We start from the raw sequence: 21,960 nt of genomic DNA on the forward strand, positions 1-21,960 counted from the left end.
TGTACCCAACAGTTGAGTGGTCTGAAACTTTAGTATTTATTTTCAGCCTATGACATAGGCACTGTCTCAATTTTATGAAACAGGTAAGCAACCTTCTTTCAAATCTTAAAATTGAAGGGACTCATAACTTCAAGGCAAATAGCCCCTTAATTTAAAAGTATCAACACTTTCACATGTGCTGGCAATTTCTGAAATAAGAAAGGTTGAGGTTGCCCTATTACATTACCTATTATATTGTTTAAAAGAGACATGTAGTGCCTCACCCTGGATGCCCCTCACACCCTGCTATATTCTATTGCATAGACTTCACAGTGGCAGAGAGCTAAGAAGAAAACAAAATACTGGGCTCACCAATATTACTACGTGTTTTAGAAATTCCTTTTTAGAAGTTCTTAAAAAAGAAAGACATCATTGGAGGTCACTGGCATATTAAGTATGAAGGATAACTTCTTAATACTCTCTTTACTGTAATCGAATTTAATCTTGTCCACTAAATCAGAGAGGAAGTGATCAGTTTAAAAATACATCATAAGATCTACATAGATGGAAAACGAAATCAAAATTTGTTTTGGTATCTGCAATGGTTAAAATGACGCTCTAATTGCTTGCGAATCAAACATCACAAAGCTTAGTGTGTAATTTTAATCATTGATGAGCTCCAGGTTAATTATCCTCATGGCATGCATGCAGCTTTTAAAACCCACTGAAATAATCTGATAACCATAAGCATGAAAACCTAATAATTTTCTAATTAGTCCACAAATATTAATGTTTACCTTTGCAGTTACCAAAGCTGTACAAACTGTGTATACATACTGAAGGCAGCCAAAATGCCTAAAATATAATCCCCTGCTAGACTGAAATGAGGAAGTCAGGAAGGGACTAAAGAGTTGGAGTGGAAGTAGGGTGGTAAATAATACTGAATTAATGATCCTAGATTAAAAGGAAAAGTTTCGAAACCCAGGGTGTATTTTTTTTCCCCCTATAATCAGGTAACAGGCTGGTATGTGGAAGGAGACTCACCTTAATTATAAAAGTAAGAAAAGTTCCCAAATACTTTACAGCTTTGTAAAAGAGTTTCTAAGCTATTTTTATTACCATTTTAATTCTGTTTTACCTATACCCCTACAACAGTTCTCAGCCCACAGAAACACTTGCTAGAATTATTACACACATGCTGAATGCACCTCAAATGAGTTGTATATAATCCGTAGTCAGTTGTTCTGGCCAGATGCCGAATGGACTCTGCAATGTATCACCTCAATATTTCTTTATATGAAGTAGATCCTATCTTTTTATTTTATCTTAATAGAGCCAGAAGTAACTTTCAAAAATGTAACGTTATTGCTATGTGAAAAAAATTACGAAAACTAAAGAATCCATCACAAGTCAAAGCAGTAGGATACATTTTGTTACAATACCCCACATAGTTTTACAGGAGATTGCCTATCAATTTCTTCTCAAGAAGCCACCCATTAATCAGAAACTGAATCAAATACATAATAAGTCTCCTATACAATCAAATTTACATTTCATTCCAAAGCAACAATAGCAAAACCACCTGGATTGATACAGCTAATAATATGTTAACTGATTTTTAAAAATCTGTAGTTGTTGACTCTGACCATGGCAGTATTTACCAGTATATTTTGATGGAGTCCCTTTAGTTTGTACAGTTAAAAAATTATTTAGATCAGTATACACAGTGACCCTGAATATGATGCTAAGTGATTTCATTGTCATCAACGTCAGACAAGATCTTTCTTTTATCAGTGTGACCCATTTAGGAAATTTACACTAAGGCTTTATAAGTCCCAGTACTATAAAGACCACAAAGACAACCATTTATTTAACTTAAACCACAGAATTCATTTCAAAATGACTGCGTAACAAGTAAACTCACTATAAAAACCGCTTCACCCATTTAAGCTGTTTTCTTTTTAGTTTTTACCAATTTCTATTCTCTACTGCCAAGCATTCTATTTTTTAAAAATCACCAAAGTCCTCAAGAAATCCTAAAGAGAAAAACTAATATAATTTTAATGCTAAATTCAGAACAATACATACCTGCTGGTCTGCTTAGAATATGTGTACACATTTTTTTGGTATTCTCACTAACTCACAAGATCAGTGACTTTGATCATGTAAATCCCTTTTTCGGAACTAATGGACAATATGCAGAAAAAGAACTTTTATTGCTCGTTCTGCCTTGCTTTCGTCCTGCAGTCGCTGCTGCCTAAACTCAGCTCTGCTAAATGACCAAACCCACCTACAAGGAGCCTGGCTAATGAAAGGGGGTGCTTTCTGAACAATAGAAGAATTCCTTTGCATTCAGAAAGCAGAGTTCCCATTAGAACCCAAAATCAGAGAGGCCAGTTTTACCTCTTTTTTTTTTTTTTAATTGAGATTGTCCCAGCCCTCCTCTACGGTCCAGTGAGACAGTGCTTGTGAAATGATTAAAAAGAACGTGATCTGATCAAGAGGACAGAATAATGGGAAAGGAATGCTAGGTTAGCCACTCCGCTAAGTGCTGGGAAAGAAGACCAACGCGCCCCTTAGCCTATTGTTTTTATTCTCCTCTGCTCTTCAGCCAACCTCCTCGCACTTTGAGTCTTTATTTACTCCATTTTAACAGGTTAAAAGTTGTCCACTTACAAGAGAATTTGATAACAAGTTACAAATCCTAAAAAAAAAAAAAAAAGAAAGGAAAAAGAAAAAAAAAGAAAGGAAGGAAGAAAGAAAGAAAGAAAGAAAGAAAAATCCTTGAATTATATCAAGTTTCCAAAAGGTCATCACTGTCTCTGCTGTGGCCTTTTCCCCATTCCAAATCCTCTATCAATATGTCATAGTGAGTTAGGCAAAGACAAAAGAGAGGCACAGTGTGAAAACGGCACATATATCTAATCCTGACAAAGCAATGAATAGACCTTCACAAGTATAATTATACTTGTTTATTTGTTGCCACGTACAGAGAACTGATGAAAAAAATCCATCAAAGTGGTATTATGCAGACACCAAGAGCTTCTTTTCTTTGGTTGCTAAAGCCACATTGAGGCTTAAATTCCTTATTGTTAAATTCAGAAGAAAGAAAAAAAAAAAAGATTTTTGGCCGGACTTTTTTTTTTTTTTTTTTTGGATCAGTTGCTGACAGATCTTTTGTGTCCTAGGCTGTATTAGCTCACACCGCTACCTCATTTTTACCCATGTTGGAATTCATAATTACAAACTACTGTACAGAAGCTTTTAAAAGGGTGTGGTGTGCTGACCAGAGAGGGTAGTGAAATGGTCCTTTTCTCATAGTCTTTCTTTTGATATATCCAAACACAGGTAAAATACCTGTGTGGAAGCACCATTTACGTCAGAATACATCTTTGATCTCGGTCTTTTAAGTTGGTGCTGGTGGTTTTCTTTAGTCAGCTTTCTCTACAATTTGCTCATTTTAGTATATGTTGAGTATTTCATAAGAGATTACATAACTTCTTTCCCATTGCAGTATTAAAAACGTTAGCAAGAAGGAAGGCAAAGACAAGGATGTCAAAGGATTGAAAATATTAAGTAAAAGGATTTCAAATCCAACTATTAAGGAGCCATTATGTTCCAATAGACACTAAATCAAATAAGTTAACAAAAGCACATTTTGGGGGGTGGGGAGCCAAATGAGCTTTTTTTTTTTTTTTTTTTTCCTTGCAGGATAGAAATATATCAAAGTAAAAGCAATCTGCATAGTTAATGTTTGTGAGCTTTACAATTTAAAACAGAAAAGCTGTAATTTTTCTTTGCTGGCAATCTGGGAACACTCTGGAGTTAATTACAGCTGATTCGGAGTGAACCACACAAACAAAGACCAGTCTATGTCCAGACAATTATACTGCATTAACCAGCTTAGAGCTTCCTGCTGATGTTTCAGGGCTCTTCTGTTACACCCTTCTACCTTCCCAGCACGAGAGAAAATGCTTCTGCAAGAAGGAATTAATGAAGAGAACTGCAAAAGAATGTGTGACGACCTCTCCTGACACGGCAAAAACTTTCCACCCATGTCACGACAAAGGGGAGGAGGTAATTAAGTTTGAATAGAAGGATGTAACCAAATATACGAAGCATTTAAAATAAGCAAATTTTTAAAGAGGGAAAGTTTACAAAACCAAAAATGAGTGTGCAAGTCAACTAAGTCATTTCCCCTTAATTTTCCTCATTAAAATCTAAATTAGCTAGTCAATGCAGATTTATTTCCTACTCTATAAACAGGACCCTTGTGATTGATGCTTAGTGGTCTTCTCCCTTGCTTCTCTCTTTCTCTTCCTCTCCTTCTCTTCCTACCCTCATTTTCTCTCATCTCTAACCCTACATGGACTTTATGTGACAATTACATATCATTAAGCATATGTGTTGGAGAACTAAAGAGAAAAGGTAGTTTGCCAGTTCTTAATTTGTATAGTTGTGGGAAATAGGAATTTTACTCAGTTCTCTTCACAACTTTAATCAAACTCCAGCGACTTTCCTTAGAGAGAAATCAATAATCTCTCCTTAACCAAATTACACTATTATATGACTCATTTTATTTGTTTGCTTCAGGAAAATTTCATAATCAGTGAGCAAGATGGACTCAGTACTTTAGTTATCCTCTGTAAACAAACTTTGGTACTTCCAACCAATCTAGTTGATTTCTAATTTTCTTATTCATTCTAATTGAAAATGAATAGTTTGCATTGGTGTGAGACAAGGACATGAACTGTAATTATGTTCAGTGCCTCTTTCTGATTCTTTCTTTGATACTGTTTTGCTAGTATTCCAGCTGACATTGGGGCTTTGTAGTGATTGCTTCATTAAAGGGTAAGGATGTCCTAATCAGCTAAAGCATTACTAGAAAGCTGTTGTTTGCCAATACTATGAGAATATACTGGCTTTTTTCTTTCTTTCTTTCTTTATAGAAGAAAAAAGATACATCTGAATGCCAGTTACCCAGCCATACTTAAGTATTAATCATCTTCCCTTTGTCTCAAATATGCAAAGTAGGATTAGAGTTAAATGACTGTATGATCCTTTTCATTTTTCTTCCCTAAATAAATGTTAATCTACAAATCAATCATGTGTTATATTAAAATACATATAAATATACTTTCTGAAAATACTAAAAGGTTGTGTAAATTACACTCAATTTTGCAAAGCATCTCAGGAATGGACAGAATCATTTTCCCTTCTCAGACTCCTCTCCCTCAATCCTTACTATATTTGAAAGTTCAAGTCAATAACATGGACCCCTTTGGTTTTCCTTGGAAGAAACACGGACTGTATCAATCATTTTTAGAGATTTTTAATCGTATTTGCCATGTTTTCTTATGTTTGTATTTCTAGTCTTTAAAATGTAATTGACTAATCTCTCTGGTTTACACACAATCTAAGAGTGTTTAGTTGATAATGATTTTGAGTTGTCACCTAGTAACATTTAAAAAACTTAGTTTTATAAAGGTATATATAACCATAGAATATCTGGCTTCAAAAAGATTTACCAGACTAGTGAAAACGATTCTGCACACATATTTATCTCATACACAATGTGAAGACAATATGTTCTAACAAGTACATGTATTTTTCCTTCTTTATCTATTATATAAAATCCACTATTGAACTACTGATAATTAAATACTTAAAAGAGAAAACAATTGGATAATTATCTGTATTTCACAATTCCCACCAATAGGATCTCATAACCAATGTAGCAGTAAGTGTAAAATGGTGAGTACATTCTTACTTTAAAAAAAAATGTCATTCTTTGCAGGCTAAACCTACCATAATTATCTTCATAAAGCTAATTACAGGTCAGGTATTCCAGTGAACATTCCTATTCCCTGAGCAATGATTTCACACGATTTCAAAATAGTTTTAATGAAGAAAGCTATATGAACAAATTTTAAAATCACTACCAAGTACCTCTTATTATACAATACTCTTAGAGTCTACAAAATACATCTCTTTTTATATCCCATGTAAATATTTTAAATCATTTTATATTAAAAACCACATAGGACTAACATAATAGAGAACATAAGTGGAATGCCAAGTTTTCTTCTGGATGAAATATTGGCAAATTTATGTTTGATCACTAAGATTAGTTGGTTATTTTATTTCTGTTATGAAGAGCCCTGTGTGTGTGTGTGTGTGTGTGTGTGTGTGTGTGTGTGTGTGTGTTTGGCCTGAAAGTTAATTTGACTGCTGTCCATAAGTGAAGTGAGCATTTCAGTAATTAACTTTTGTGTTTTAAATGTATGAACTTTAATTAGATTTCATTATAAACAAACAAACGTCAACCATAATTATAAGCTCCTTGGTTTACCCACATATTATCCCTTTTCAAACAAACTTGATGTCAGACAAATTAAAATCAAGCAGCCAGCAATTTTGAGTTGAATTTTACATGATCTGCTGGTAACCTGATTACTTTAACTTCAATATCATTACAGGAAAAGTATTTCAGGAAAAATAATGACAAGAATTCCAACAGGAGACAAGCTTAATTGTATTGATTCAAAAGATGCATGTTCATAGGAACCATGTTGAAGGAATAATGTTATCTCAAATCTACAGTTTCTATTAAAATGAAATTGTCCAGCATGAAAGAGGCAATTAAGATTAGTGTCTACAGAACTAGAGATACTAAACTAACTAAATAATTATCTGGGCTCAATTATCTTATACTTTTAAGTAGCAAAATACCAGTGTGGAGCAACTATAAGGCATGAGGTTTGCAGGTTTATTTACTGACTGGTGTATCTATTAGGACCAAGAACAAGTAGAGCTGTCAGGACATAATGAAGGTAAATGATTAGTTAGCACCAAGCCTGAACTCTTCTTCAATGCAATAAGAGTTAATTAAAGTTTACCACCAAACATCAACCAAAGCAGGATGTTGATCAGGTTTCAGCATTAAGTGCAAACAGACAATAGTTGGCAGCAATTAGTGCAGCTATCAAATGACATGCAATGATAATTATACATTTAAAACAGCTAAAGAGCTGGGGGAAAAAAACTAATCAGCTTCTTTGACGACAAATACTCAAAGGGCAGGAAACAGGTATCAGATTATTTCACTTTAACACTGTAAATCAATAGAATTAAACAAGAAAAGGTTGTATGGGTACATTATCTGAAAGAGAACAGTTCACTGGCTTCAAAATGAAATAAATCTGCTAGTATTGGTCTATCAAAGATAAGAACTTCTGTAGCTAAAGAAAATAAGTTACTTTTCAATTAAAGTTTCAGAATGAAGTCTGCGTAAAGAAAGTTCAGCTTCTTAGTCTTCTGTAAATTCAACAATGCAACAAGTATTTCACTATTATTTTTGTTATTTAAATTAAGTATTAACTTCCACTCTAAAATACTATCAAAAGTACTTTATGCCTGAATTTTACCTTTGTGTACTCAAATATATCTCCCACAAAAGCTTTTGGATGTTAGATCTAATTTTTTTTTAATGCAGTCAATTTAAAACAAAAGCCATATACACATATTTAGCATTTGTTATTGCAGGTCTTCCCTTGATGCCATTCAAATCTATGGCTTCAATCTTGCTGAAATCAATGAGCCTACATATAACACATCCCTTAAAATAATTTTAATAAGTCACCTCATTCTTTTCCATAGTTTCTGGCCTGCATGCTAGAGCATAACTCTAGAAATGCACCCATCCTCATGACCCCACCTCTCCATCTTTCCAACTAATTCTGTTATGCTAAGGATTTGTACACAATGCTAGCTAATCCCAATATTTCCCTGGAGCTAAATCTAAGCCATGGCTGACTCCCAGCACAAAAATGTCTCTCTCCAAAAGCCCTTTCGCCCCCTTCAGCACTCATACACTCATTGGTCCTGACATTTTCACTTCAGCCATGACAAATGAGCTGATGACTCTGATGTGATTGCATGGGAGGATGGCTTTATCTTAAGATATATCATTAACTCTCATCACCATCTCCTAATATGGCTCTTCTGGGTTAATGTGTTGTGAAAATCTGAGGAAATTTTTGTGTAAATACGTGCACTTTTAGTAGTAAGAGACCAACTTCATCAAAAGGAGAAAAGGGAAGCCAAAGTGGACAGGATCGGGAAAAAAAAAAAAAAAAAAGACTAGCATTAACTAAATGTGGCTCTGGGGATTTAAGTAACTCTACTCAACCTCTGCCCCAGTGCAAACCAGCCAGCTGACTGTCTCTTAAAGGTCCCTTCTCCTCAACATGGGCGGCTGGAGCAGAGCGTAATTTGTGAAGTGGCCCAAATAAAGCTTCTCAGATAAATATGGCTCATCCATCAGCAAAACCATTTTTTTTGTTTTTGTTTTTATCCCAGTGCAGTACATATTTTAGTCCTGAACCCTTAATTTTCCTATATTATTAAATCTCTCTAAATTCATTTTAATGGGGAAAGGGATCATCAAAACCCATTTTACTCCAAGATCATTGCATTCTCCAATTAGAAGGGAGCAGTATTTTTCCAACTATTATTAAATGTAAAACTTTCCAAGCTTCAAAGGAGAAGGGAAAAGGAAACCTTTCCACTTAGCATAAATATCACAATGCTTTAGGTTAAGTTAGAACCCGAGTTCCAGTTACGTAGTTCTTGTTATGTATACTATGGAGTTTACAGAGTAGATACTTGTTATAACCTCTTCTCTCATTTCATCTGAGAACACACAGCCAATCAGAGTCAACTGTAGCAAAACAGACCTCAGGAAAGGAGGTCAGGCTTTGAGGTAAAGTGCTATTCACTCTTGGACCATGCAAGGAGCTCTTTATTCCTGTTCTTATTGGCATCAGTCCCCCTTACTAGAGCAAGAACAAAGCCAAGTGCTCGTGTGAGGTTTATGAATAAATCAGAGGTGAGCCACTGTAAGTGCTGCCCATGATTTCCTTGTTGACAGTGAGCACTTAAACAGGCTTCTATGACCAGCGACTTCTGGCAAACCATAATGATTCCTAATCTGCACCCTGCTTCATTTCAAGAACTAAATGACCCACCCCATTTTTCCTGCAAGTTTTCACCTTTCAAGCAATTCTTGTCTATCTCGAGCAGCTTAACTTTACAATCCCAGAACACTCAGCTTGTGCTGTGGTCATCAAAGAAATTATACCAACTGAAAAATCTTCCTTTGCTTGGAAAGATTCCACAAATAAAAAAAATCTCCGGCATTACAGAAATTATTCTCATATTAATATTATAGAATCTTTGGATATGGGAGAAGCTAAGCCAACTAAGGTGAAAAATGCTAAATAATTTGCTGAAGGGCACATACACATCAGATCCGAACAAGTAGGCTCTGTAGTTATGTGTTATTTCCCAGGAATTTCTCTGAGCTTCAGTTTCCTTATGGGTTAAACAAGATGATTGTGCTATATCCCTTCTGACTACAGCAATCTATGGTTCTAATATAAAAACCCATTTAGATTGCGCTGAAGATAGTTTTCCCTATGGAGTTTTCCAAGACAAACCCAGATGTTTTTAAGGTTGTATATTTCTTTTCAGTACCTAGATTTCAAGAAGAGAGGCAGATTTCAGTAGAATAGTAAACTGAAGTTTTCTATTTATATTTTTAATTAACTATTATTCATTTTTTCACTCATTCAATAGATATTTTATTGAGCACCAAAGATTTGCCAATAATGTCTGTCACAATAGTGATTAAACAGATATGGTTGCTGCCCTCATGGAGGCTGAAATTTATTTGAAGAAACACTTAAACAAGCATCATGGAAACTGCTAAGATGCTAACTGTTTTTCTTTCGGTGAAATATATCATTACTTATCAGTATTCAATAAATGCTGTGCTTTATATCAACGTATTTCAAGTGAATTGTCAAGTTCTGGGGCACTCATCAATGACCAGAACATAGGCAAGGCACACACTTTTAATTTTAGGAAAATTTTAACAAAGATTATGAACCACACATATTAAGCAAAAATCAAACTCAAAGCTGGAAAGTTACAATCCAAGTACACTTACATTTCCCATAAAAATACAAACAGTAATTTTAAATGTGCATCTTACATGTATCACAATGGGAAATTATTACGAATTTTAAAAAGAAAATCCATAATAGAAATAGATTTTCATTTCTAGATAGTCCAAAAATTGTATTATAAATTTATTAACCTTTGCCATGAATCTTATCTTTGAACCTGGGTACTCTTCTAATGAATAATGCATTATTATAAAAAGATAAAGGATTGTGATCTCCTCCAAGAGATAAGCCAAGGAGTCTCATAAGTTGGCTAAAAATCCCTCAAAAGAACTTAAAGGTTGTACAGTATTACTGGATTACTAATAACTGGATCTCTTCTCTAAGTTGGTATAAATCTTGATCAACAGGGTGCCATGTAATAGTATCCATTCCTTTTGTTGCATATCAAAATATCATAATCCCCAAAATCTGGAAAGGTATTTCTATGGCATCTAATCAAGTTTTGGGAAATCCTGTAATTCTAAGGCTTTCAAACAGGCTGGGTCAACAAGACTTAAATAAACGTTGTGGTATCTTCTATGATTGCATATAATGGACAGTCTGGAATCTTGAGTTCATGAAGATAGACCAAGGTCTGAATTATTTAAAAACTATTCCTGTTCTAATTTGCTTCTTAGAAAAAGACCCAGAAATGCATTAAACATCTAAAAACACTCGAAACCAAAACAACTCATGATGATAGAGGGGCAGATAATAAGGTGGAGGACTATCCACACAGATGCCATCTAGGTATCTGGTCAATACGAATATACCTTTTATGCAAACACATTTCCTAATTTCTGTTCCTGTTGTAAGAGAGAAGGGCATCCCTACTCCAAAGAGCTATGTAGACTTGCTTTATCAAATGCTCTTCAGTTGAGCATTACATTAAAACCAGCTATTGAAAATAAAGAAAAAAGGAACACAGGGTATCAGGCCCTGTCACATTTACTTACTTTAATGTTCACAACACTTAAGTGTTATGTAATCTCCACAACAACTTTAAGATACAAATGAGGAAACTGAAGCTTACAAAGATTACACCCATAATAAGAATTTAACTCAGGTGTCTAGTAGCTCTAACACAATTTCTACTGGTCATTGAGTTGTCAAAAATGGAGGAGATTTTCAAATATCTAAAGTCTAAGTTAAAATAAACTCATTTAAAAAGGAATGCAAGCACTTAAAAATGCAGTCAAGATTCACATACTTGAATTAGAAACACCATACTGAATCTTTCTATTTTGGATATAAGAACTTCTCAGAGAACTTGGGAAGTAGTACATTTCTGTTCCTGTCTTTGAAGGCAAAAAAATAATAATAAAATAAATAAAAAGGAATCCAAAGTAAACAGAATCAAAAGAATGTCTGTTTTTTACTGGGTCATTCTTTCTGTGTACTATGCTACCTTTATAACATCACAGCATTGTCTTCATTTGCTTTCCCTACACAGCATAGAAATCTTAATCTTCATAGCATCATGTTCATGATTATGAAGAATACATTTTTAACTCACTGAGATCATCGGTACTTTCATGAATCATAAACTCTTCTTGACCATTCAACGCACCTAATCTGACCTCCTAAGTAACCCTAAAATATGTATATGGTCACAGTGATAAGATGCCATTCAGATTGTACTTGTTTCCTTTTTGTAGCAGAGAACTCATCTCTCAGAAGAAACAGCATCACTGTTGGATTACCAACATTTTCCTTTTCTTCTCTACTTCCACCACCATCATACTCAGTTACATAATAAACCCTTTTCCAAGCAGCCAAGATAGCCGTGTGACCATTGGTCCTCGAGTTGGGATATCTGAGTTTTGTCCTGACATGTTCCTAACTTGTTTGGTAACTCAATGGTTACTTCTTCCGAATTCAGTATCTCATATTTTACAGTGAGCTGGCTGAACTGGATTAACTCTATGGTATTCTCAGGCTTTAGCATGTTGATAGTGTGCCTTACAAACCTACCTGCTCTTTTCTGTTGTGATCATGTTGGTCAGTTCTTAGAAAATGAAAGGAATTTAGTCTACAGAGGGAAAATTTCACAGGCTACCCCTATGTATACATCTAAACAGGAAAGAGAGACACTAAAATGCAAAGAGAGTCGGTGTGTGTGTACGTTGTCTCTATACACACTCCTAGTTGGTATATACTAAACCAAAAGAGATGACTCGTTCTCAATTAAGTAGTGGGCTCAGAAAATTTAAGTATTACTTGCACTATTCCTAGCTGTATGGAAAAAAGTACTGTACTTCAGAGAATCCACATTAAAAAAGCTTTTCAGGTTTAATTAAGGTACTTTGGGAAATGATTGGGCTTCTTCAATTTACTCTTCCAAGCAGACAAATTTTAAGATTCTCCATAAACTCCCCTCTTACAAAGTTTTGTTTTGTTTTGTTTTTTAACAGTACAACCAGGTGGCACACACCAGCTCATATGCTTTTGTATTTCAACCATTGTTAAAGCTATGGATTTCCTTTCTTCTTTACAGTGAAGGAAAGAATTTTATGGACAGTTATAAAATGCATATTTTAACCCAAAAGTCAATTTTCCCTGGTTAAAATGATTTAGATCTGAGTAAATACTTGCAGAACGCTTTCTGTTTTTATAGCTAGAACACAATGGAACCTATAAACTTTGTCTTCAGAGGTATGTGCTATAGTGGGTGCCATTCAGAAATTATCAACTGCACACTGCCGTATCCCCAGGACAAGCAACCATGAGAAATGATCAATCATCTAAATCCATGATGCTGGTGTGTGAACCTCTGACCTGAATGACTAAAACACCTACTCAGGACTGGTCTTGGACCATCAGGGCATTATGACATATTAACCAAGTCAAGCCGCCCAAATTCTTAAATGCTGTTTGTTTATTTTTTCAATCTCTAGAATGTTAAAGTGGCTAATTATATCAGAGATAAGTTGCTTGCCAAATAGGACTTTAGTGTCAAAGCCATTTTTAAGTTGTGTGCATACATTCAAAAATGCCTGCAAATGGCAAATATTTTATTTCACTCACAAACCTTTGAGAGTAGGGGAGTGGAGAGCAGCCATCCCTGGACTGAGGATTGTATGTCAAACGTGAAACCATATCAAGCTTTCAAGGCAACTTGTGAACCTCTGAAACTAGGGAATTAACAGAACATCAAATCCAGTAAGATCACAGGGGCACAATCCTTATGCAAGAAAATAATGCCATTGAGCCCTCATTAAAAGACCATTTCGTCCTTAGCCATCAAAGACTGCGAGTGCACTAAGATCTTGGTTATATCATCAGGGATAACTAAAACAAGTGCCAAGAGAAATTGTGCACTTTTAGTTCTCACATGTGTCCATCTGTTCACGTATAAACATATATTCTGCTTTCTGTCTGATTCCTAAAATCTTGATATCAGAATACCCTGGGCTTTTGCCCATTTCCTAAGAACGCAGACATCACATAAGCTACTATTAACCCATGTGTGATCCACTTCCATGGTGGCTGGAAAGCTGCCAGTTACAACACATGGTGCTTGGTTAACAATGTCTTAAAATATAAATGAATTTATTTTTTAAATTAACACATTTTTCTTATGGAAATACCTTAATAAGCCCTTCTGCATGTAAAATAGCCTCCATGTGGATTTTTTTTTGTTCTTTTAAGACTTTTTGCAAGCATATCATAAACTTAACCATAAAAGTTTCTGAAACAATCCAGAATTTCTTGACAAATTTTTAAAAGGACTCCAGTAAAGAATTTTGGTGACTTTATATAACAAAGATCAAACACTTTCCCTTTACAATATTCTGTACTCAAGAGGCAACCCTTATACTTTAATTTACGTGAAAACACTTCTGATTTCCCTAGTTTCCATGTAACATTCTTAACAGTACCTCAGCAACTGAACTGCGAAAGTGATGAGGCAAACAGAAGTTCTACACTCTAGGAACAAAACAAGTTAGTTTAATATCTGGTGGAATCTTTCAATCCTGCTCTGGGGCAGCCTTCAGTGGCTCATCTGTTGTGACCCCAAACCGGAAAGAGATTGTTTAAAATGTATACATATAAATAATTATCCACACTGCATTTGATTTACATATGTACAAAAGAATCAATTCCCACCTTTGAAAGTGCCTTAACACTTATGGTATTTTAACTGCCCTAATTATGGTTGAAGAAACATCATTAAGAGCCCTGACCATGTTGTCAACTGATAACCAGTTACAGCTCTAACTAGTGACAAGAGAAAACCTTACTGCCAATGTCTCCAAAAATGAACATACAATACTCAGACACTTCTTAAAAGACTTATCTCTAGGGCGCCTGGGTGGCTCAGTTGGTTAAGCGACTGCCTTCGGCTCAGGTCATGATCCTGGAGTCCCTGGATCGAGTCCCGCATCGGGCTCCCTGCTCAGCAAGGAGCCTGCTTCTCCCTCTGACCCTCTCCCCTCTCATGTGCTCTCTCTCTCTCATTCTCTCTGTCTCAAATAAATAAATAAAATCTTTAAAAAAAAAAAAATAAAAAAAAAAAAAAAAAAAAAAAAAAAAAAAAAAAAAGACTTATCTCTAAATGAAATGCACAAGACACCTACAAAGCAACATGAAGATGAATTAAATCCTAAGAAAATAACTCTGTATCTTCTTCTACTAACCCCTCCCAACCATAAAAGCTGATGGGCCACTTAGCACACTTAACATTGGCAAAAGTCAGGATACACAACTCTTTCCCAAATGAAGTGTTCTACCAATTGAGACAACTATTTATAGCCTATGGGGGAGGAGGGCAGAGGAACACCATATATTCCATCATTAACTAAATTAAATATCCACACCATACTCTTTGCCTCCTCTGAAATAACCGTTTTTGACAGCAAAGTGCTGGGAATTCTCGATACCCAATAGTCAATATTTGGCTAGCCTAGCATGTTTCTGAAAACTCTTCTGCATACAAGCCTCTGTTTATCATCCTCTAGCTGCACTATTGTCATCCATATTACTTCCCAGTGATGATGAAAACTCAGGGCATCTTATAAGTTGCTGAAATCTGAGCCCCTGCTTGTTTTCTCAAGTCTTGGACAAACATAACTTTAGAGAGAGCAGAGCATAGGCATAAAGAAAGAGGGGCCTGCATTTTCATCTTCCTTTCATCTTAGTCATTCAGTCAGCCATTCAGAACCCTATTCAACAGAGCTTTTCATTATGCAAAAAAATGCTAATCCTTTTCCGATGCTTTCACACTTGTATAAACCCCCATTCCTTCAACTGAAAAGCAATTATATCAGTTTACCTTTCTGTCAAAAACAGGATTAATATTCCAATAACAGAATCTCCTTTCTTTTCCTATTTTTTTGCTTTAGGAAACTAGAGATTATTAGTAGAGGCATTCTTAGAACAAGAATATATTATTTTAAATATGATGGTGTTAACTAATGAATGGAAAAAGGAGAATGATCATAAGAAGAAAAAGTGCCCCAGTATACTGCAGAAACTCTTTTCTGTGACAGAACTGACCTTCCCTTTGCAGATGCCCAAAGAGACTGAGACTCACTCTGGTCTATTAATCAGAAACAAATTATGAAAGAATGTAGTTGGACTGGTTGACACTATCCTGTCTTGGGAGACTCAGTAACAGCCTAGTAACAATGTCCTCTTCATGGGTAATGAACAGCCATGACAAATGGGGCAGAGAAACTATTTATTTGCATATGCAAATTCTCACACAAGGGAAACATGTACAAACAAGTGTCATTGTAAGGTGGATTAGGCAAACAACGCTTTCTTTTTAGGACATTCTGCAGCCCAGAACATTAGTCAGCACAATTAAACCAGTCTCCATGGAGACTAATGAAATTTCACCATGGTATGAGTTAAATTAGATAGCTAGTTATGTGTTTCCACAATCCAACTTGAAATCCATTATTGTTTCAGAACAATACAGCAATTGTGCCTAGCTGATCTTTGCCAGCTCAACAAGCTCCTAAGTTGACAATTTGCATATGTTAATATAATTAAGCACTAATTACATGAAACTTGTACATATTCACATGCACTTTCCCTGGGCGCTTTTCAGTTTGAACCTTGGCCAAGTCTTTAACCCTTAGAATGGTCTTAGAGGATAAAAACTCTGCCTGTGGGTACAGCCCCTAGGCAGACACAGAAAGGCTCCTCATTTATAAACACAAAGCTTAACCTGGCTTCTCATATTTCTAGCAACAATGACAGAAAATATTTTGTGAGTGTGGTAGGGACCAGGGATGAGGGAAAACGGGGGGGGGGGTGTGTGTGTGTGGGTGGATTTGTCTTTAAAGACTTATAACGAATATCTTCTCATAGAAAAGCAATAACATTCATTTCAAGAAAATGTTAAGAATTTGCTCTCACTGACATTGTGGGACCTTGGGAGATGAAAATGGTTTGACAACAGCAAAAATAGCAAGTAGAAAAGGAAAAGGGAGCATCAGCACCTAATGAGCTTTACATAAATATATGCAGAGGCAATTAAGCAATGTTAATTACTATGACAGCAGTTAATTGAATATAATTAGATATTATAAGCCACTGAATAAAGCATAGTTAAGATTAATTTTATTGAGATTAATTGTAAATAAGGATAGATTAACTCTGTGTTTTGACAGGCATAAAAAGTAGTTCTGCAAATTAAGCAGGAGCGTGGCCACCAGTCCAAAAATCATATATTATTTTAATGTCACACCTCAGAATCATCCCCTCAATAAACATGACTTTTCAAACCCAAACAGACAGGAATCTTGAAGAAAAACAAACAGCTTGCAGAGATTAAAGAGCCTTTTGTCCTTTTTCATGTGCATTTCTTTTAACAGACTAAATTAAGCGAGTCTGGTGTACGTTTTTTAGGAAGGAACATTTCACACTGAATGGAAAAAATGTTCTATCACATATGAAATTCGTGCAGCTGTGCGGAACTTGGTCCAGATGGTTTTAGACTATAAACCACCACCAAATGATAGACAGTAGGCCTTCCCAAGATTATGTGATAAAGTCACAATCTTTTATTTTGAACTCCCAAATTTCTGCTTTGTATTATTTCCAATCAAATCACAGGTTTTCTTTTACAAATGTGTTTCTCCAAGTGGGTTAAAAGAAACATTGTGCCTACTAAGTACTAGAAATAAATGTAGAATGAATTGGAGAAGGCCTCCTGTAACAGATATCAGCTAAATCATTCAGCCACAAAATGCAATGATAGCTATGATAACAGCGCATGCAGATGACAACACTTGATTATTACTCTTACAAACAATGGTTTCTAGAAATATTTCTTAGGAAAATATTGCTAAATGAAAAGACTTCCCAAATACTTTCACACCAAGCCAATTTATGCATTCTCTTTAAGGAAATTAACACAGTCCTCAAGAATGCTGAACAAATCACTAATAAGAGAGGAACTTCAATTGATTTTGAAATAAATCAATAGGTGATTAACATAATATTTTTAAAGCAGCAGAATGTGTGTGTGTCTATATTGCATAAACATACATATTATATTTCCAATACCCCTTAGCTCTTAATCGAACAAGGGCTTTATGCTATTGAGCATGCCTCTATACTACCTCACAACTTCTTTAGGATGCCCTTAGTCTTTATAACGAAAATCCTAAAATGGTCTGTGAAACAAGACTACGACAAGCCATTCTGCAGTGAAAGATTTTAAATCATCCAGCCTCTTCTAATAGACTTGAGACTTATTGAGGTAGAAACCATAAAAAATGAAGAAGGGAAATTTAATCCCTGAAATATTGATTTGCACATTAATATCATATAGGCAGAGGGCAATTTGGCTTCGTGGAAATGACACATTGTCGACCCTTGGTGAAGTCAGAGCCAATCTAACTGCTGAACATGTCTGAATCTCAAGAGTTATTAAGGGCTTCCCTTCTTGCCTTTATGACTTTTCTTCAGCCTACCAATGCAATCTTAAATGTATTATCTTTAAGAAATAATTGTAAAACCTCAGGGGTTTTCCAGTTAATGGAAGGGAGGCCAAACCACATCAGATTCTGAAATGCAACATTAAACCCTTGCAATCAACAAAACCACCTCAATTCTCATCCATCCAGTGGAGGATCTAATATTGTTATTAGAGATAATCAAATTTCATTGTGTAAATTTAGGCTCATGGTCAGAATGAAAGCAGTAAATTCTGCAATATTAAACAGCGATTTTCTCAGCATCCTTTATGCTTTCCTTTGCTGGTGCAGCATCTTTAAAAATAATCCAACTAGCTCAAAATTAATGAACAGATTTGGGCTCATCTGCTAAAAACTGCAAAAGATTACAATAGAGCTGAACACGTTTCCTTCATTTTTAACTTTTAGTGGCAACTTTCACTTCCTAGACCCACAGCCCACTCTCCCTGTCCTAACCCCTCAGTTGGTGCTATTGCTTTGACTTACACAGCTGGTTTACCTGACCTTTCTTTGTTCCTTAGGTACATTTCACTTTTCAGATTTATGGTATTTCCCCCATATTTCATTGGCTCTATCTTCATTGCCATAAAAATGAAAACACTTAAATATGAGTTTACTTTTTTAAATCCAAAAGCAACCAGCTATTGAAGAAATACACAGTGATGCTCTCTTCCCAGTTTATGCCATAAATATTAAAACCATTTAAAAAAATAACTATATAAACCTTATGATCCCTGCACTGAAGCCAGGTGCAAGAGGTTAAAACAGCTGGCTAGCCATCTTTTATTTTTGTGTGCCTTCCTGCTGATTGAAACCGCAAACATTGAAAACTATCAAATATTCCCTTAAGGATTTTCTTTTTTTAAGAAGAGGAAGGAAAAAAGAAAACCTTCATTTTCTATAATATGCTCCTCTGTGGAGAAGAAAACTCTAAAACATAATCAGTCACAGAGTAGTGAAATAATTCTGAATATCTCCTTTCTGTTGTATTTAAACCATCATTTCCAACAACTTCTATACACAATTGTTTTTAATTCTTCAGTTAGAAAAGAGAAAAGAGGGAAAAAAAGAAAAAGAAAGAAAGTCTGAGCTTGCTCTGTCAGTTTTGCCAGTAAATATAAAGTAAAACAAATGTTGATGGCACCGAGAGTGTTACATACCCGGGCTGTGTTTTTGCATTGCTCTCAATGGAAGCGATCGATGCCCGTGTCACTGTCGCGTCCCAATCGCAGCCAAGTCTCAGCCTTAATCTAAGCAACACCCGAAAAGGCAGCGGCAGCCGCAGCCTCTCCCTGACTCTTCCATCCATCCACCCAACTAAAAATATAATACTACATATGAGCTTTAACCACTCCACGTTTATAGGGATCAAGCCACTGAAAATCCAGGAGAACACAATAAAAAAAAAAAAAAAAAAAAAAAAAAGAACCCTCCTTCTGTCTCTTGTCTCTCTCCTCTCTCTCTCTCTCCTCTCTCTCCTCTCTCTCCTCTCTCTCTGTCTCTCCTTTCGCCATCTACATGATCCTTGATTAAACATGGAACAGAGTTATTAAAAAGGGGGGGTAAGGACTCAAGGAGAGGAAATGCAACTGTCAGAAATCGGGACCGCCAGATTTCCTGGTGAACCTGCCTCTGTCTGAGTCAGTGTCAATCCACCATCTTCCGCCAGTGAACTTGTCTTTGGGTTTTTGTTTGGTTTGGGGGGGTTGTTGTTGTGTATGTGCTTTTTTTTGGAAGGGGGGAGGGGAAAGGCAAGGTGGGGGCTGAAGGTGGGGGGGAGCAGGGAGAATGTGTGTGTGTCTGTGAGTACGTGTTGAGTGTGTGTATGTATGTGTGTGTAGGGGTCGGGGTGGGGGGGGTCCGTGTTTGCGATCTGAACCTTTGGTACCTACAAGGAGGGTGTCTCGTCGAACGGTAGCTAAGATCTCACCAGAACCGCGCGGAAGTGAGGAGTCGCGGCCAAAGGCGCCCGCTGGAGCCTGCTCTCTGGGCCGGACCCCAGCCCGAGCCGCGAAAGGAGCCCCCCGCCCGGATCACAGGTAACAAAAGAAATACAAACCAGTGCACCGTCTTCTGTGGGGGAAGGGGGCCAGGATGGGGAACCCTCAGTTACTTGGGCATCGGCAGAGAAACTTTATACAATTCCATAAGAAATTTTATTATTATTATTATTTTCTGATAGAAAAGAGCAAGAAAGAATGGGGGGAGGAGGGAGTGAAACAGAAGTAGGAGGAAGGCGAGACCCGACGCATTCCAGCCCCTCTTCCCTTAGCAGCTCCCGGCCGGAAGGCGCACTTGATGCGGAGAGGCGAAGAAGGTGAAGTTCGTTTGTAGACATGGAACCTCTTTGGGGGGGGGGCAGGGAATAAATCAGTTCTCACAGCCGGCCACAGCCCCCCCCCAACACACACACACACACACACACACACACACACACACACACACACCCTTTGCCCTTTGCCAAAAGGAAAGGAAGGATTCTTGACCCCGAGCCGCTGGCATCTATCCTCTAGTCTAACGCACACCCGGCAACGAAAGCGCCCGGCAGAGCTGCTGCCGCCTCCCGAGTCCCTGGCCCCGAGGCCCGGCGTTCCCGCCTCCTAACGGACCTGCCTTCCGTTCGCCAGCACCCGAGTCCGCGCCGCCCGCGCCGCCGGGAGCAGCCCTCGGCTGTGCCCCGCCGTCCGCTCCGGCCGGCGGGTGTCTACCTGCAGCCCCAGACCCAGCTCGCGCCGGGGCCTCTTGGAACCCCCTGCCCAAGGCGTACGGATCCCCCGTCCTCCGCCAGTCCCGCGCACTAAGCGCTCTTCGGGGAACTTGAGAGAGGAAAGGATGGGGGTGGTAAGAGGAGGAAGAAAACCGAGGCTGAATAACCGGGGCGGGGGGGGGGGGTGTAAAACAGGGAGAGAGGGCCTTCAAGCCCCACCGACCAACGTCCAAACTTTCCGAGGATGAGTGCGGAGAAAGGGTCATCCCGACCGGGGTGTGGGGGCGCGGGGCGACCGGGGACCCCTGGCAGTGCCCGCGCCGCTGCGGAGCTGACAGCTTCCCCGCGCCACGAGAACGCCACAGGCTCGCGGTGGAGACAGAACCCGAAAAGACAGGAAAAAGGAGAGAAAACTGCTCGGCCAAACGTGGATGATCCGCCACTTAATCCAAAAGTTAAATCCCCAAAAACGCAGCCCCCCCCAAAGAAAGTGGAAAATCAGGTCCCTCAGTGCCCCCTCCCTCTTTCAGCGGAGCAAATCCTTGAGCCAAAAAAGGGGGAAAGAGATAGAAAAGGGGGGCAGAGCGGAAGAGATGGTTGGGATGAGGGGATGTGTGCGAGAGCGAGCGAGAGCGAGCGAGCTAGGGGCAGAGAGGGAGAGAGGCGGAGAGGGAGAGAGAGGGAGCGAAATATCAAAGATTGTGCAAGATCAGGCTGGAAAGATAATCGATACTCGACCTAAATTTAACACAAACTACTCAATAAAAGTTAAAGAAAAAACTTACTTTCCATTTCCCCTGCAGTTCCTACTCGATCTTCGCCTCTTTTTTGTTTTGCTTTTATTTTACTTACAGCTGATCACATCCAAGTAAAACGAGAGGGTTCATTAAAAAAAAAATAAAAAAAAATAAAAAAATAATCCTCGAACTTTATTGGGTGAAAATAAAAACGCTGAAGCAGAAAGTGGGGGGCATGGAGCGGTCCTCGGGGGTCCGGGAGGAGTTAAAGCATGTGCCGACCGCGGTCTCGCTGTTTGGTTGTGAAGGGGTTGGGAAAAGGAGGAAAGGAAATGAAAATCCGATATGTCTTTATTCTGCTAATTATTATCGTTTTAGCCCTGTTTAAAAAAATGGCTGATTAAGTTGAGTGCGCATGTCTTTGTGTGTCTATTCCCGATATGCACTCTGGGAATGAGAGAGGAGAGTGAGGGAGAGGGAGAGGGAGAGGGGGGAGAGAGAGGTGTAATTAGTGAGGTGATCAACATTCCCCAGACTGCAAATGACGCGCAGCCCGGACTCGGAGCAGCCCGGGAGCCTCGCGGCTTCCAAGG

At 37.7% G+C, this 21,960-nt stretch overlaps 2 protein-coding genes across 10 annotated transcripts in view; one reads left to right on the plus strand and one right to left on the minus strand.

The window, feature by feature from the left end:
- Positions 1-21,787, minus strand: part of ZFHX4 (zinc finger homeobox 4) — a 180,236-nt gene extending 158,449 nt beyond the window's left edge. For 2 of the 3 annotated variants that reach the window (XM_036123521.2, XM_036123520.2), the window contains exon 1: positions 21,416-21,787. The gene's annotated coding sequence lies outside the window, so the exon portion shown is untranslated. Of the gene's footprint in view, positions 1-19,083; positions 19,262-21,415 lie in introns of those variants that run through there. The other variant, XM_078072292.1, reaches the window with a different exon arrangement.
- Positions 19,417-21,960, plus strand: part of LOC144381847 (uncharacterized) — a 47,836-nt gene continuing 45,292 nt past the window's right edge. For 2 of the 7 annotated variants that reach the window (XR_013447848.1, XM_078072293.1), the window contains exons 1-2: positions 19,433-19,563; positions 19,819-19,962. The gene's annotated coding sequence lies outside the window, so the exon portion shown is untranslated. Of the gene's footprint in view, positions 19,564-19,818; positions 19,963-21,960 lie in introns of all 7 variants that reach the window. The other 5 variants (XM_078072295.1, XM_078072296.1, XM_078072294.1 and 2 more) reach the window with 5 other exon arrangements.

Source organism: Halichoerus grypus, chromosome 5 (assembly GCF_964656455.1).
Source record: "Halichoerus grypus chromosome 5, mHalGry1.hap1.1, whole genome shotgun sequence".
In the NCBI taxonomy this organism is placed as follows: Eukaryota; Metazoa; Chordata; class Mammalia; order Carnivora; family Phocidae; genus Halichoerus; species Halichoerus grypus.